Here is a 15,475-nt window from a genome sequence, read left to right as displayed (position 1 = left end):
TTCCTCCTGTGCGATTGGAGATTTCCAATTAATATAATTTCCAATCGGGACTAAAAATTCATTTCGGCTTATTAGCAAAGAATATAGATAGCGATGGGAATTAGATTTTTAATAATTATAGTATATTACCTATTTGGTAATAGTGGTACGGAACGGAAAAATTAGACTGTAGAAATAGTTATTCAATTTTATACCTTTTATTATAATTTTAGTTACAATTAGCTATTTATTATTCCCTTACTTTAATAGAATTTTAATAGCGCTTTTATTAAAAGTATTAAAGCTTCTCCCTACGAATATTTATTTAGCTATAAGCTAATAGGACTTATAGATATTACTACTAGTACCTGAGATTGGTATACCTTCGAAAATAACCCGGCTATTAGGGATTATATCCGTTAGGAAGCCTAATTGGCTATAGATTTCGCTATTACGAATACTAAGTTTCGTTATAATGCTAGCTATTACTAAATAGAGTTCAAAATTAGCGATAAAATCTTTTTAAAATTCAACTATAGATATTATTTATCCGGCCGCCCGTTACGTAAGATTTTCTAATAGTGTTCCGGACCCTTTAAAGTTATTTAGAGGGTTAGTCGCTTTATTTATAAATTAGACCTACTACTAAATATAAAGATATATTTAGTTATTTTAATAGTATATCTTATTATAGTACCTTAAAAGGACGATCCTTTCGGTCGGATAGCCCCCCTACCCGGCCCCGTTGAAAACTCTTAAAGCGACTTTGAATTAAGTTCTAATTTAGAAGTACTCTACTATAAAATTAAAAAAATAACTACCTACAAATAGGTTAATAGAAAGATCTAGTATTATATAAAGTAGAAGGGTTATAGTTATTATAATAATTATTAGAAGGATATTTAAAATTTAAGAAAAATTAAGGAGGTAATAGAAGATTATTAGAAATATTGCTTAAATAAACGTAAGGATAGAGCCGTCCGGTCTTATGTCAATAGATAATAAAAAGTCTATTTTATTAATGAGAAGGAGTTGAAGATTGGTATACTCCGGCGACGATCGCTTAGGAGGAAGTGAGGGTATTCCTATTAAGGATAATGGATTTTCTTTGTGGCGTTGGGACTTGATGTGGGAGTATCGTATGTATAATTAGATTAATTGATTAGAGTAGACTGGGTATAGGTTGGAGCTATACCCACCTTCGATGGAGGTACTAGTGTGCCTAGGTACGTGCTAATATACGTGCCCGGCTCGCCCGGTCGTTGGACTTATATTATAAGTCTACAATAAAATAAGGGAATTCCTATAAAGGGATTCCCGCGCCGTGCGCCTTCGGCTACGGCTTTCTTCCTTTATTATCTTCTTCTTTAATATTATAGATTGTAATAAGCATCGTAGTATTACCCTATTACTTATTTATATTATTCCTTCCTAATCGCCCTTTTATTACCCTCGCTTTATTCTTCGTATTACTCCCTTTATTCTAATAATATAATTTTTAATTATTTTCCCCTATTCTCTTTACTATTATCCGAATTATATACTTTCCTATTTTCCGCCTTTCTTTCCTACCTTTTTACAACCGCCCTACTATTTATTTATTTTATTTTTCCCCTTCTAATTATTACCTTCATTTTATTCTTCTATTTACCTCCTTTTATTACCTATATAACTACCTAATATTCTATTTACCCTATATTATTTTATATTCACTTACTTTAAATTATATTTACCTATTTTAATTTATACTTATATAGGAACCTCCTCCCTTATTTATATAATATCCCTTCTACCTACCCTCTTTACTTCTCCTCTCTTCTTCCTCTTATCCTTACTTTTATAATTATATCCGCTACCCCCTCCCTTAATTCCGCGGCTACCTTACCTGCCCCCTCGCCTAAATTACCTTCTATTATAGACATACGTATTTTTATTATATATTTATATATTAATTTCTATTTCCTATTAGGAGGCTAAGAGCCCGTACATAGAAGCACCTTAGCGGCTGCTACTCCCCTTCATTAATTAAAACGTAGGATTATTTATAATAACACCTATATCGGATCGGGCTCGCGGGAAGGATAATCCGGCACTACGCCGAAGCGCCAAACTAATATAAAACTCCATAATACTCGTTAGCGGATAAATAGAGTTTATATAAATATAAAAGAGGTTCAATAGAATATATTTTATTATAATTGGTAATTATTAATATATTTTTAAATTAACCTTTAATTTACTATTCCCTACGTATAGCTACGACCGTAGTTACCTTAGCCTACCTTTTACCTATATTCCTAATAAATTAATAATTCTTCCTCCGGGAATTGAATTAATACTATTAAAATATATATACGTAGTAGCCGGTCTATTTCTTATACCGCTGAAATTATTCTTCGTCCCTCTTGTACTATTATTTCTATAGTTACTATAATTGAAACGACCCAACCTCTTCCGCCCTTATTATAATAATATTAGCCTATTATAGAATTTATTAAAGAAAATAATAATAAAGACTACCCCCCTATACCGCCTTAGACTCTCTATTTATATCCCCAAACTTTGGAAATTAATAAATTTGTATATAAATAGTAATTATTCGAATTTCGGTTTATTATAATTAAATTCCTCTTTAATTACCTCCTCTTATATATATTTTAATAGGAATAATTTATATTCGTAGGTTTTATTAAACAAAATTCAATAGGAAATTACCCCCTTATCCCTATTAAGTTTTATTATTAAAATTACCTCTTTTATAATTAAATTTATATTTTTATTATATTTCCCCTTACTACCCCTTTATTAGTAGTTATTACTATAATTACCCCTTTACTAACCGCGGCTACGCTAGTCTATATTAAATACCGTCCTAAATATAATATTATTAAATTTACTAGCAAAAGTTTCTTATAATTATAGAATTACTTTTATAATATTAATATATATTTTTAAAAATACCCCCGTACTTCCCTCTCGTTCGCTGTTAATTATATTAAAGGTAATTTTAAGAATATATAAATTAAATATATATTAGCTCTCTATAATAAGCCTAGGTATAATATTATTTATAATATATTTATATAGAATAACCTCCGTACTTTCTTAGAAATTGAATATAATAATAATATTTAAATTATTAAACGATCCGCTTTTAATAAATTCGAATGTATATAATAAAACGCTTCGGAAATTATTTATAATTTTTATAACCGTTATTATATTAAAGAATTCAATTTATTATATAATTAACCGGAATATATTTAGATTATTATTTAGGCTAACTGATTATACCCTCTTTTTAAATAAAGTATCCTTTTAACGGCCGGTATTAATATAATAAATGAAGTAATAGCGTATATAAAACGGTTAGAAGGCTTAAAAAACATCGAACTATTTATATTATATTATTAATATTAAGCATTTTTAAAGTATAATCTATTATTTTCTTTATTTTCGTACCCTTTTACCTCCTCTTTGAATATCCCTTCTTAATTATCCTATAGTAATAACCCCTCCGATTTTCCCTATTGCCCCCCTACTATTTTTTAAATAAATCCTAATTTTATTTATTCCCTTTATTATTAAAAAGGCTATATATATAGCCGGTATATCTAATTAAAGCTATTAAATACTTACTACAAATATAATATAACGGGCTATTTTATAATAATATACCCGAATTAAACCTATTATAATTATAGCTAGGTTGGCTATTTAGTACGGAATTACCTTATCCCTATAAATACCCCCTTATATAGAGCGAACGCTAAATTAATTATAATTAGAGCGGTAATTATAACCGTTTAGGATAATATAAGTAAATTATAAATATATTTAGAGACGAGGTTGTTAATAAAGATTTATAGAGATTAGTAAAGTATATAAGGGTTAATAAATTCGGGCGCGGAATTAAATTTAATCAGTAGGTATTTATTCCTATCGAATATAAAAATTAATCTAATACCCTATTATTTTATTAATTTCTCCCTTCGGCCTATTCCTATATATAATATAATTACCTATCTTATTAGAATATATAATTCCTATAATATTAAGCGGACGAAGTAAATTATTTTTACTATAATTAAATTCCCGGCTATAGAAATTATCCTCGGTTACTCCTAATTTTATAAATAAAACCCTAATATTAATTAATAGTAATAGTCGTTTTAATTTTGTATTGAAGCTAATAATTTCGTATTAAGTATAGTATTAGTAAAGGAAATATATAACGCTACAATTATCCTAGCGGGGCTATAGTAGGATTTAATTCTACTATTAAACCCTTGGGAAATAATAAGGGTAAAGGAAGGTTTCTACCTTCCTATATATACAAATATCCTATTTAAAATCCCCTCTTCTTTAGCGTTAGAGCTTATAACCCTACCTAATATAGTGGAGTCGGCCGAATTACCTCTAATCCCTACCCCCCTAATAAAAATTTTTCGAATAGTATTTAATAATATTTACTCTACTCTAATACCCCCTGTAGAACTAGTACTACTGTAACCCCTAAAATTACTAAAGGAAATAAAAAATAAACCTGCTATCTCCGAATTAATTATTCTATTAGAATATAAAGAATTCCGGTCGGTATTCGAAGCCTCAACTATACCCTTACTCTAATATAATTAATTAAAATATTATATTAATCTAATTAAAGGGGAGTTAGCGCCTTAGGGACCGATTTATATACTAAATATTAAAGAATTAGAAATATTATACAAATAATTAATAGAAATATTTTAAAAGGAGTAAATTCGTCCCTCTATTAACCTAACGGGCATTCTTATTATTTTTATTTTAAAGAAGGGTAAAAAATTAAAGCTCTATATTAATTTTAGAGTGTTAAATAAAGTTATAAAGAAGAATCGGATAGCGTTACCCTTTATTTAAAAAATTCTAAATTGATTATCGTCGGTTAAAATCTTTATAAAATTAGATTTAAAGGATATATATTATAAAATTCGGATTTGAAAGGGAAATAAAGAGAAAATAGCGTTTTGTATAAAGTATAAGTATTATAAATTCTTTATTATATTAATAGGATTAACGAATATATTAGTAATATTTTAAATATATATTAATAATATATTAGTAAGGCTAATAAATACTATATATATTATTTACTTTAATAATATTCTAATTTATAATAAAAATAAAAAAAACTATATTAATTACATTAAGGAAGTCCTTTAACGGTTATAAGATTGTAACCTCTATGTAAACCTAAGTAAGTACGAATTTTATATAAAGCGAGTATTATTCTTAAAATATATTATTTCTTTAGAAGGTATAGTAATAGATTTAAAGAGGGTGGTAGTAATAGTAGAATAGGAAGTTCCGGCGAGCGTTTATAATATCCAAATCTTCCTAAAGTTTATAAAATTCTATTAATATTTTATAATATTATATTCTAAAGTAATTACACCCCTAATAGAATTATTAAAAGGGGATAAACAAAAGCTATTCGAATTTATAAAGAAAGTAGAAGAAATATTCGCGGAATTTAAAAAGTAGTTCTAAGAAGCTCCTATATTGTGCTACTTCGACCCGGCATTATAAATCTAAATAGAGACAAACATATTAGACTTTATAATTAGGGCGGTTCTTATACAACTATATAATAATAAATAGCACCCGGTAATTTTCTTTTCGAAAAAGAAATCGCCGGAGGAAACTAGGTATAGGGTTAGGGATAAAAAGTTATTAATAATTATAGGAATACTAAAGGTATAGAAATAATATTTATTATATATAAATAAATTATTCCTAATAATTATAAATTATTTAAATTTATAATATTTTTAAGAAAAAAAATGGATTAATACGAAGTAGAATTAGTAAATATTAAAATTAGCGGCGTATAACTTTAGAATTAAATATTATCCGGGAAAATTAAATCCGGCGGATAGGCTATTGAGGAAGCTATAATTATAAGGAGAAGAACGGAAGGTAAAGGGTAATTACCTATTAATAAAAATTATTAAAGGGGGCGAAGAAAAGGGTTGGATAATAAAGGAAAATTGAATAGTAAAGGCGCTAATAAAATGAGTAATTTTAATTAGAAAAGAGATTTAAAGGACGGTGGTAGAAGAGAGGGAATAGTAATAGGATATAGGTAAAATAAAAGAAGGTTAGATATTAAAGGATAAAGGGGTTAAATTGTAGGAAGAAAGGTAGAATTTGTAGGGGGAGGGCGAATTAAATAGAAAGGAGAGGAAGCGAAAGAGAATTGAGAATAATAATGGAGAGGATAGAATAGTAAAGAAGAGGGTAAAATTTATAGGTAAGGCCGTTATTAAATTAAAGAGGAAGGATAAAAGTATTATTATAAAAAATATAAGTGGGTATACGGTAGTAGTAAGGGTATAGAAGGATGAAGAATAATTATTACTATTAAAATAGTAATTATTAGAAATATAGAAGGAAGATCTATTTATTATTAAAGAAGTATAGAAGAATAGCGAAGGGAAAAAACGGATAAAGAATTAGAAAATAAGGGAAGATGGAATTCTATAATATTAATATTAAATTTATATTTTAGAACGGATATAGGCCGAATTATTCTATACCTATTATAATATAGCGATAATAGAATATTCGGGCTAAAGGAAAATATTAAAATATATTAATTAATTCTATTATTAACCTACTATTATAACTGACGTCGAATTATACGTTCGCGAATATCTAATATACTAAAAGGCTAAATTTTGTAATTACCGATTATATAGACTATTAAAGTCGTTACTTATCCCTACTATCCCCTAATAAAATATTTTGTACGATTTTATTACTAGAGTACTAAAATTATTCGACCCTATATTTAATCGGACCTATAATACAATTCTTGTTATTATTAACTACTTTATTAAATATATTTTATATATCCCTATATAGAAGATAATTAATATTCGATAATTTATATTCCTCTTTTAATAAAACGTTTTCTAATAATTTAATTTCCCAAATTCGATTATATCGGATAGAGGCAGCCTTTTTATAAACCAATTTTGGAAGATTTGCTACGAATTCCTAAACATTCGTAGACACTTCAATACGGCCTAACACCCCCAAACAGACAGACAAATAGAGAAGTAAAACTAGAATTTAGAATTATACTTCCGAATCTTCTATAATATAAAATAAATTAATTAGACTAAAAAATTATATTAGTATAGTAGACGTATAATAATTATTTTTATACTGCTATCGGAAAGTCCCCCTCGGAACTACTCTTTAGGTATTATCCTCGGAGATTAGCGGACTTAGAGCGAAGGCAGAGGACGGTCCTTTTAATAATAATTACCAATTAAATTAACAAATTACTTCGTAGGCGGTTAAAAATTGTAGTAGCTTTAGAGGTTATTAATTAAAAATATATAAAATAATATAATAAAGTTCGGAAATTAAAGGAATTCGACGTCGGAAATTAAATTTTATTTAATACGAAATATATTAAATAATATTACCCAAGCACTAAATTAATAAATAAATTTTTAGGACCTTTTTAAATTATTAAAATTATTAGGAAAAAGAAGATAGTATACCGATTTGTATTCTCTACGTATTACTGGATCTACCTAATATTCCCTATTATTTTACTAGAACCGTACTATAGGAATCCCGTTATAGCGGTACTATGAAAGGAAATTATAAATATTAAAGAAAATAATATTTAATATAAAATCGAAGTAATTATAAAATATTATAAATCCGGTTACTAATATTAATTTTAGGTTAAATAGAAGGGGTATCCGGACAATAAGAATTTATAGGTTTTATAAGAGGATATAAATTACCCGGACCTTCTTAAGGAATACGAAGCTAAGGAAATATAATAGTAGCATATTAGCGGCAGGCCGACTACCAAGTTAATAAGGGTTAATTAAGTAGTAGAAAAAGAATAGTAATTATTTAAAAATTTAAAGTAGAGACGTAAAATATAAACGTAAAATGCAAAACGTAGACGTAAAATATAAAATATAGACGTAAGACGTAGACGCAAGACGTAAATATAAGATATAAGACGTAAATGCAAAATATAAATATAAGACGTAAGATGTAGATGTAAAATATAAACGTAAGACGTAAAATGTAAACGTAAGACGTAAACGTAAGATGTAAACGTAAGATGCAAAACGTAGACGTAAAACGTAGATGTAAGACGTAAGATGTAAATGTAAGACGTAAACGTAAGATGTAAATATAAAATATAAGACGCAAATGTAAGACGTAGATATAAGACGTAAGATGTAAATGTAAAACGCAAACGTAAGACGTAGACGTAAGATGTAAAATGTAAATGTAAAATATAAATATAAAATGTAAAATATAAATATAAAACGTAAATGTAAGATATAGATGTAAAGTATAAAGTAGGGATATAAAAATAGAGACGTAAGGTAGAGATATAAAATAGAAATATTAAAGGGAATGAGAAATAAGAAAGGAAGGTAGTTTAATTTAATATAGGATACTAATAAAGTATTAGGTAGAATATAGCTTATATTTTCTATTATTACCCTAAATAAAAAAATCCTCGGCGGCGTCCGTTATTATCGATATAGGATTAAAACCTACGATTTTAGAAGGAATATTCCTATATATTATTATACTTATTAATAATATTCGTAAATATTATTTTATACTATTTATTTATAATCTTCCTTCGCGAACTTTAATAATTCGTCCAATTTCCTATCTATAAATACTAACCTCCTATTAACTATCTAATATTAAGGACCCTAATTATAATTAAGGGAGGAAGTAATGTAAATAGGAAAATTCGGCGTAGAGATATTTATAGGAAAGCCGCTATTATTAATAATAAGATTGTTAGTAGGGGCTACCGGATTAATATTAATATTAGTATTACTAATATTACGGTAATTAAATTTCGAATAGCCTTTATAATCGAAGTTCCTAGTTCGGAATATACTAAATAATATTGTAGGGAGACTATTATTAATAAAGTGTACTTATATTGTAATTTAAAACGCTACTATAGATTAATATAATTATTATAGGAGGGGGGTAGGTAAGGGGCTACTAATATCGGTAAAGCGTATAATTTCGGCCGCTATATCCTATATATTATTCCGGAAATTACAAATACTGTAAAGGACTTCGAATATATAGCGGCGTAGTAATAGCGAATACTACAATCTCTCGTTAAATTCTAGAAGGAGAAGATGTTAATAAAAAAAAAAAAAAAAAAAAAAAAAATAGGAGAGATAATAAAGGGAAGATAGCGTACCTTTAGTCTAATAAATGTGCGTACCAATTAAATAAAATACTTCGCATAGGTTTAAAATTAAGGTACTAATGAATACTTAGGCTAAAGTAATACTATATTCTAAATAGGCGAAAGGACGAATATTATTAAAGGATAGGAAAAGAATAGCCGATTAAAGGTTAATTACAAATGTAAAGTAAAAGGAAGGAGAAGATAGGGTGAAAAGGAAAAAAACGGGGAGGAAAAGTAAATATATTAATTAGACTTATAAGGAAAATAGGGATTAATACGTAAATATATAGTAAAAATATATACGTTTATAGTAGGGGGCGGTTTAAGCGAGGGGGTAGGTAAGGCGGCCGTAGAATTAGAGGAGGGGGTAGCGAATATAATTATAAAAGTAAGGATAGGAAAAAGAAGAAAGGAGAGGCGAAGAGGGTAGGTAGAAGGAATGTTATATAAATAAGGGAAGAGGTCTTTATATAAATATAAATTAAAGTAGGCGAATGTAATTTAAGGCGGGCGAATATAAAATAATATAAAGTAAGTAGAGTATTAAATAATTATATAAATAGTAGGAGGGAGTAAATAGAAGGATAAGATGAGGGTGATAATTAGAAGGGGAAGGATAAAATAAATAAGTAATAATAATAGTTATAAAAAAATAGGAGAGAAAGGTAGAAAATAGGAAGGCACGTACTTCGGACTATAGTAAGGAGAGTAGGGGAAGTAATTAAGAATTATACTATTAGAAAAGAAAAAATAATGTAAAAAACGAAGCGAAGGTAATAAAAAAGTAATAAGGAAGGAATAATATAAATAAAGGAAATTTACGGAGGAAATAGTATATAAAGTTATAGGAAGCGGGGGATAGAAATAAAAGTCCCGAAAATAGAACCTATAGGGAAGGGGATTATATTTAAGTATTATAATAAATTATAATAAATATAAATAATAGAAAATAATTTATAAGAAGAGCCTTAGGTTTTAATTATATAGGTATTTTAAAGTAAGTGTAAATAATAGAGGGTATTTTATAAGAATATTAAACCGCGCTATAAATATAGATAATAGAGAGTATTTAGGGAGAGGAATTATAGAGTATAATTATATTAATATCCTAAAATATTTATTAATATTCTTAAATTCGGAGTGGCACTCTTTGTTGGACAAAACGAAATTTATTACCTTGTATACCTATAGAATAATAGTTTTAATAATAATTAGGAACCTTACTAATACTTTAAATTTAATATTAATTTCGTATTTGTATTAGAATTTATAAGAATAAATATTATAATATTAATATTCTAGCGGGCGGCATACTAATACTTTAAATCTAATACCGGTTTTGTATTTATATTAGAATTTATAAGAATAGATATTATAATACTAATGTTTTAGCGGGCGGCACGCTAGTACTTTAAATTTAATACTGGTTTCGTATTTATATTAGAATTTATAAGAATAAATATTATAATACTAATATTCTAATAAGCGGTACGCTAATACTTTAAATTTAATACCGGTTTTATATCCGTATTAGAATTTATAAGAATAGATATTACAATACCAATATTCTAACGGGCAGTACACTAGCACTTTAAATTTAATGCTAATTTCGTATCTGTATTGGAATTTATAAGAATAAATATTATAATACCGATATTCTAGCGGGCGGAACGCTAGCTCTTTAGACCTAATACCGGCTTCGGGGCCGTATTAGAATTTATAAGAATAAATATTATAATACTGATATTCTAGTAGGTAGTTCGCTAGTAGCGGAGTGGCTATAATTTAGAATATAATATCGGTAGTTATAGCAAATAATGTCTAATAACGCTATAATACCCGGCGTTTATTATAGAAGTTCCGAGGATAGAACTTATAAAGGGGAGGGTCGTATTAGGAGGTTAAGAACCTATATATAGAAGTACCTTAATAATTACTACTCTCCTTTATTAATTAAAATGTAGGATTATTTATAATAATACTTATATTGGATCGGACTTACGGGAAGAATAATCTAGCACCGCGCCGAAGTATTAGACTAATATAAGGCTCTATAATATTCGTTAACGGATGAATAGAGTTTGTATAGGTATAAAAGAGGTTTAACGGAGCGTATTTTATTATAATCGGTAATTATTAATACATCTTTGGATTAACCCCTAACTTGCCGTCCCCTACGTGTAGCCACGACCGTAGTTACCTCAGCCTACCTTTCGCCTACGTTCCTAAAATTTCCTTTATAAACCCGATTAGTATATTTATTTATCCTTCCTATTTTCTTCCTTTTTATTCTATCTTCTTCTTTCTTTCGCCTTACATTTATAATTAACCTTTAATTAACTATTCCTTTTTTATCCTCTAATAATATCCACTCTTTTATTTATTTAAAATATAATATTATTTTAATTTAAGCATTTATTAACGCCCTAACCCTAAACCTATACGAAGTACTCCGTCTAATTAGCACGTATACCTGCTAAACTAAAGGTACGCTATCTTCCCTTTATTACCTCTTCTTTTTTTTTTTTTTTTTTTTTTTTTTTTTTTTTTTTTTTTTTTTTTTGTTTTTTTTTTTTTTTTTTTTTTTTTTTTTTTACTAACGTCTTCTCCTTCCAAAGTTCAACGAAAGATCGCAGTATTCGCTATCGCTGCGCCGTTATATACTCGAGGTCCTCCGTAGTATTTATAACCTCCAGAATAATATATAGGATATAGCGGCCGAGATTGTACGCTTTACCGATATTAGTAGCCCCCTACCTACCCTCCTTTTATAATAATTATATTAGTCCGTAATAGTATTTTAGGCTATAATATAAGCGCACTTTGTTAATAATAGTCTCCCTATAATATTACCTAGTATATTCCAAATTAGGAATTTTAATTATAAGGGCTATTTAAAATTTAATTACTATAGTATTAGTAATATTAATATTAATATTAATTTAGTAGCCCCTATTAGCGGTCTTATTATTAATAATAGCGGTTCTCCTATAAATATCTCTATACTAAATTTTTTTATTCGTATTACCCCCTCCCTTAATTATAGTTAGGGTCCTTAGTATTAAATGGTTAATAGGAGGTTGGCGTTTATAGATAGGAAATTAAATAAATTATTAAAATTCGCAAAGGAGAATTATGAATAGATAATATAAAATAATATTTATAAATATTATTAATAAACGTAGTAATATATAGGAATATTCTTCTTAAGGTTATAAATTTTAATTCTATATTAATAATAATGGACGCTGCTAAGGATTTTTTTATTTAGGGTAATAATAGAAAATACGGGCTATATTTTACCTAGCATTTTATTAGTATTCTACGTTAAATTAAATTACCTTCCCTTCCTATTTTTTATTTTATTTAATATTTCTACTTTATATCTCCGCTTTACATCTCTATTATTATATCCCTACTTTATACCCTACGTCTACATTTTACATCTACGTTTTACATCTACGTCTTACGTCTTTACATCTACATTTTATATTTATATTTTATATTTATATTTTACGTCTATATTTTATATTTATATTTTATATTTTATATTTGCGTCTTACGTCTACGTTTTACATTTGCGTCTTATATCTACGTCTTACGTTTATATTTTACGTTTTATATTTACATTTTACATTTACGTCTTATATTTTACATTTGCGTCTTGTGTCTTATATTTTACGTTTGCGTTTTATATTTGCGTCTTATATTTTACATTTACGTCTTATATTTTTGTTTTAGATTTCTAAATAATTACTATTCTCCTCCTACTACTTAATTAACCTTTATCGACCTAATAGTTAGCCCGCTATTAGTACGCCGCCGTTGCATTTCCTTAATTTTATATTTTTTAAGAAGGTCCAGGCAATTTATATCCTTTTATAAAATTTACGAATTCTTATTATTTAAATACTCTTTCTATTTAACTTAGAATTAATATTAATAGCTAGATTTATAATACTTTATAATCGCTTCGACTTTATACTAAATATTATCCTCTTTAATATTTACAATTTCCTTTTGTAATACTACTATAGTAGGATCCTTATAGTATAATTCTAATAAAATAATAGGGAATATTAAATAGATTTAATAATACGCGGGGAATACGAATTAGTATACTATCTTCTTTTCCTTAATAATTTTAATAATTTGGAAGGGTCCTAAAAATTTATTTATTAATTTAGCACTTAAGTAGCGTTATTTAATATACTTCATATTAAATAAAATTTAATTTCCAATATTAAACTCTTTTAATTTCCGAACTTTATTTCATTATTTTACATACCCCTAATTAATAACTTCTAAGGCCGCTACGATTTTTAACTATCTGTAAAGTAATTTATTAATTTAATTAGTAATTACTATTAGAAGGACTATTTTTTATTTTTATTCCGGGTTTATTAATCCCTAAGGATAATATTCGAAGAGTAATTCTAAGGGGAATTTTTTAATAGCAGTATAAAAATAATTATTATACGTTTACTATGCTAATATAATTTTTTTAGCCTAATCGACCTATTCTATATTATAGAAGATTCGGAGGTATAATTCTAAATTCTAGTTTTGCCTTTCTATTTATTTGTCTATTTAGGGGTACTAGGCTATATTAAAATATTTACGGATATTTAGGAATTTATAGTAAATCTTTTAAAATTAATTTATAAAAAGGCTACCTTAGTCTAATATAATAGAATCCGGGAAGTTAAATTATTAGAAAACGTTTTATTAGAAAAGGAATATAAATTACTAAATATTAATTGTCTTTTATATAGGAATATATAAAACGTACTTAATAAAATGGTCGATAATAATAAGGATTGTATTATAGGTCCAATTAAATATAGGGTCGAATAATTTTAGTATTTTAATAATAAAATTATACGAAATATCTTATTAAGGGATAATAAGGATAAGTAACGACCTTAATAACCTATATAATTAATAATTATAAAGTTTAACCTTCTAGTATATTAAATATTCGCAAATATATAATTCAATATCGATTATAATAGTAGATTAATAATAGAATTAATTAATACGTTTTAATATCTTCCTCTAACTTAGGTATTTAATTATTACTATATTATAGTAGGCGTAGAGTAGCTCGGCCCGCATCCGTTCTAAAATATAAACCTAGTATTAATATTATAGAGTTCCGTTTTCCCCTATTTTTTAATTCTTTATCCGTCTCCTCCCTTTATTATTTTTTTATATTTCTTCAATAATAAATAGGTCTTCCTTCTATACTTTTAATAATTATTATTCTAATAATAGTAATTATTCTTTATTCTTCTATACCTTTACTACTATTATATACCCGCCTATATTTTTTATAATAATACTTTCGTCCTCCTTTTTTAATTTAATAACGGCCTTACCCGCGAATTTTATTTTTTTCTTTACTACTTTATTTTTTTTATTATTACTTTTAATTTCCTTTCATTTCCTCCCTTTCCTATTTAATTCGCTTTCCCCCTACGAATTTTACTTTTCTTCCTATAATTCGACCCTTTCGCCTTCCAATATCCAACCCTCTTCTATTTCGTTTATATTTTATTACTATTCCTTCTCTTCTACCGCCGTCCTTTAAATCTCCCTTCTAATTAAAATTACCTATTTTATTAATACTTTTACTATTCGATTTTCCTTTATTACCCGACCCTTCTCTTTACCCCCTTTAATAATTTTTATTAATAGGTAATTACCCCCTACTTCCCGTTCTTCTCCTTATAATTACAACTTCCTCAATAGCCTATCTATTAAATTCAATTTTCCTAGATAATATTCAATTCTAAAATTATATACTGCTAATTCTAATACTTACCAATTCTACCTTATACTAACCCACTCCTTTTCTTAAAAATATTATAAATTTAAATAATCCGTAATTACTAAAAATAATTTATCTATATATAATAAATATTACTTCTATACCTTTAATATTCCTATAACCGCTAATAATTCTCTATTCCCAACCCTATATTTAATTTCCTCCGGCGATTTCTTCTTCGAAAAAAAAACTACTAAATATTATTTATTACTATATAACTATATAAAAACTACCCTAATTGTAAAATTTAATATATTTATTTCTATTCGGATTTATAACGCTAGATTAAAATAGTACAATATAGGAGCTTCCTAAAATAATTTTTTAAATTCCGCAAATACTTCTTCTACTTTCTTTATAAATTCGAATAACCTCCGTTTATCCCCCTTTAATAATTCTATTAGGGG

This window comes from Neurospora hispaniola (assembly GCF_033458365.1).
Source record: "Neurospora hispaniola strain FGSC 10403 chromosome Unknown B0T23scaffold_3, whole genome shotgun sequence".
Classification (NCBI taxonomy): Eukaryota; Fungi; Ascomycota; class Sordariomycetes; order Sordariales; family Sordariaceae; genus Neurospora; species Neurospora hispaniola.
The sequence above is the reverse complement of the archived record's forward strand: the minus strand, read 5'-3'. Positions refer to the sequence as shown.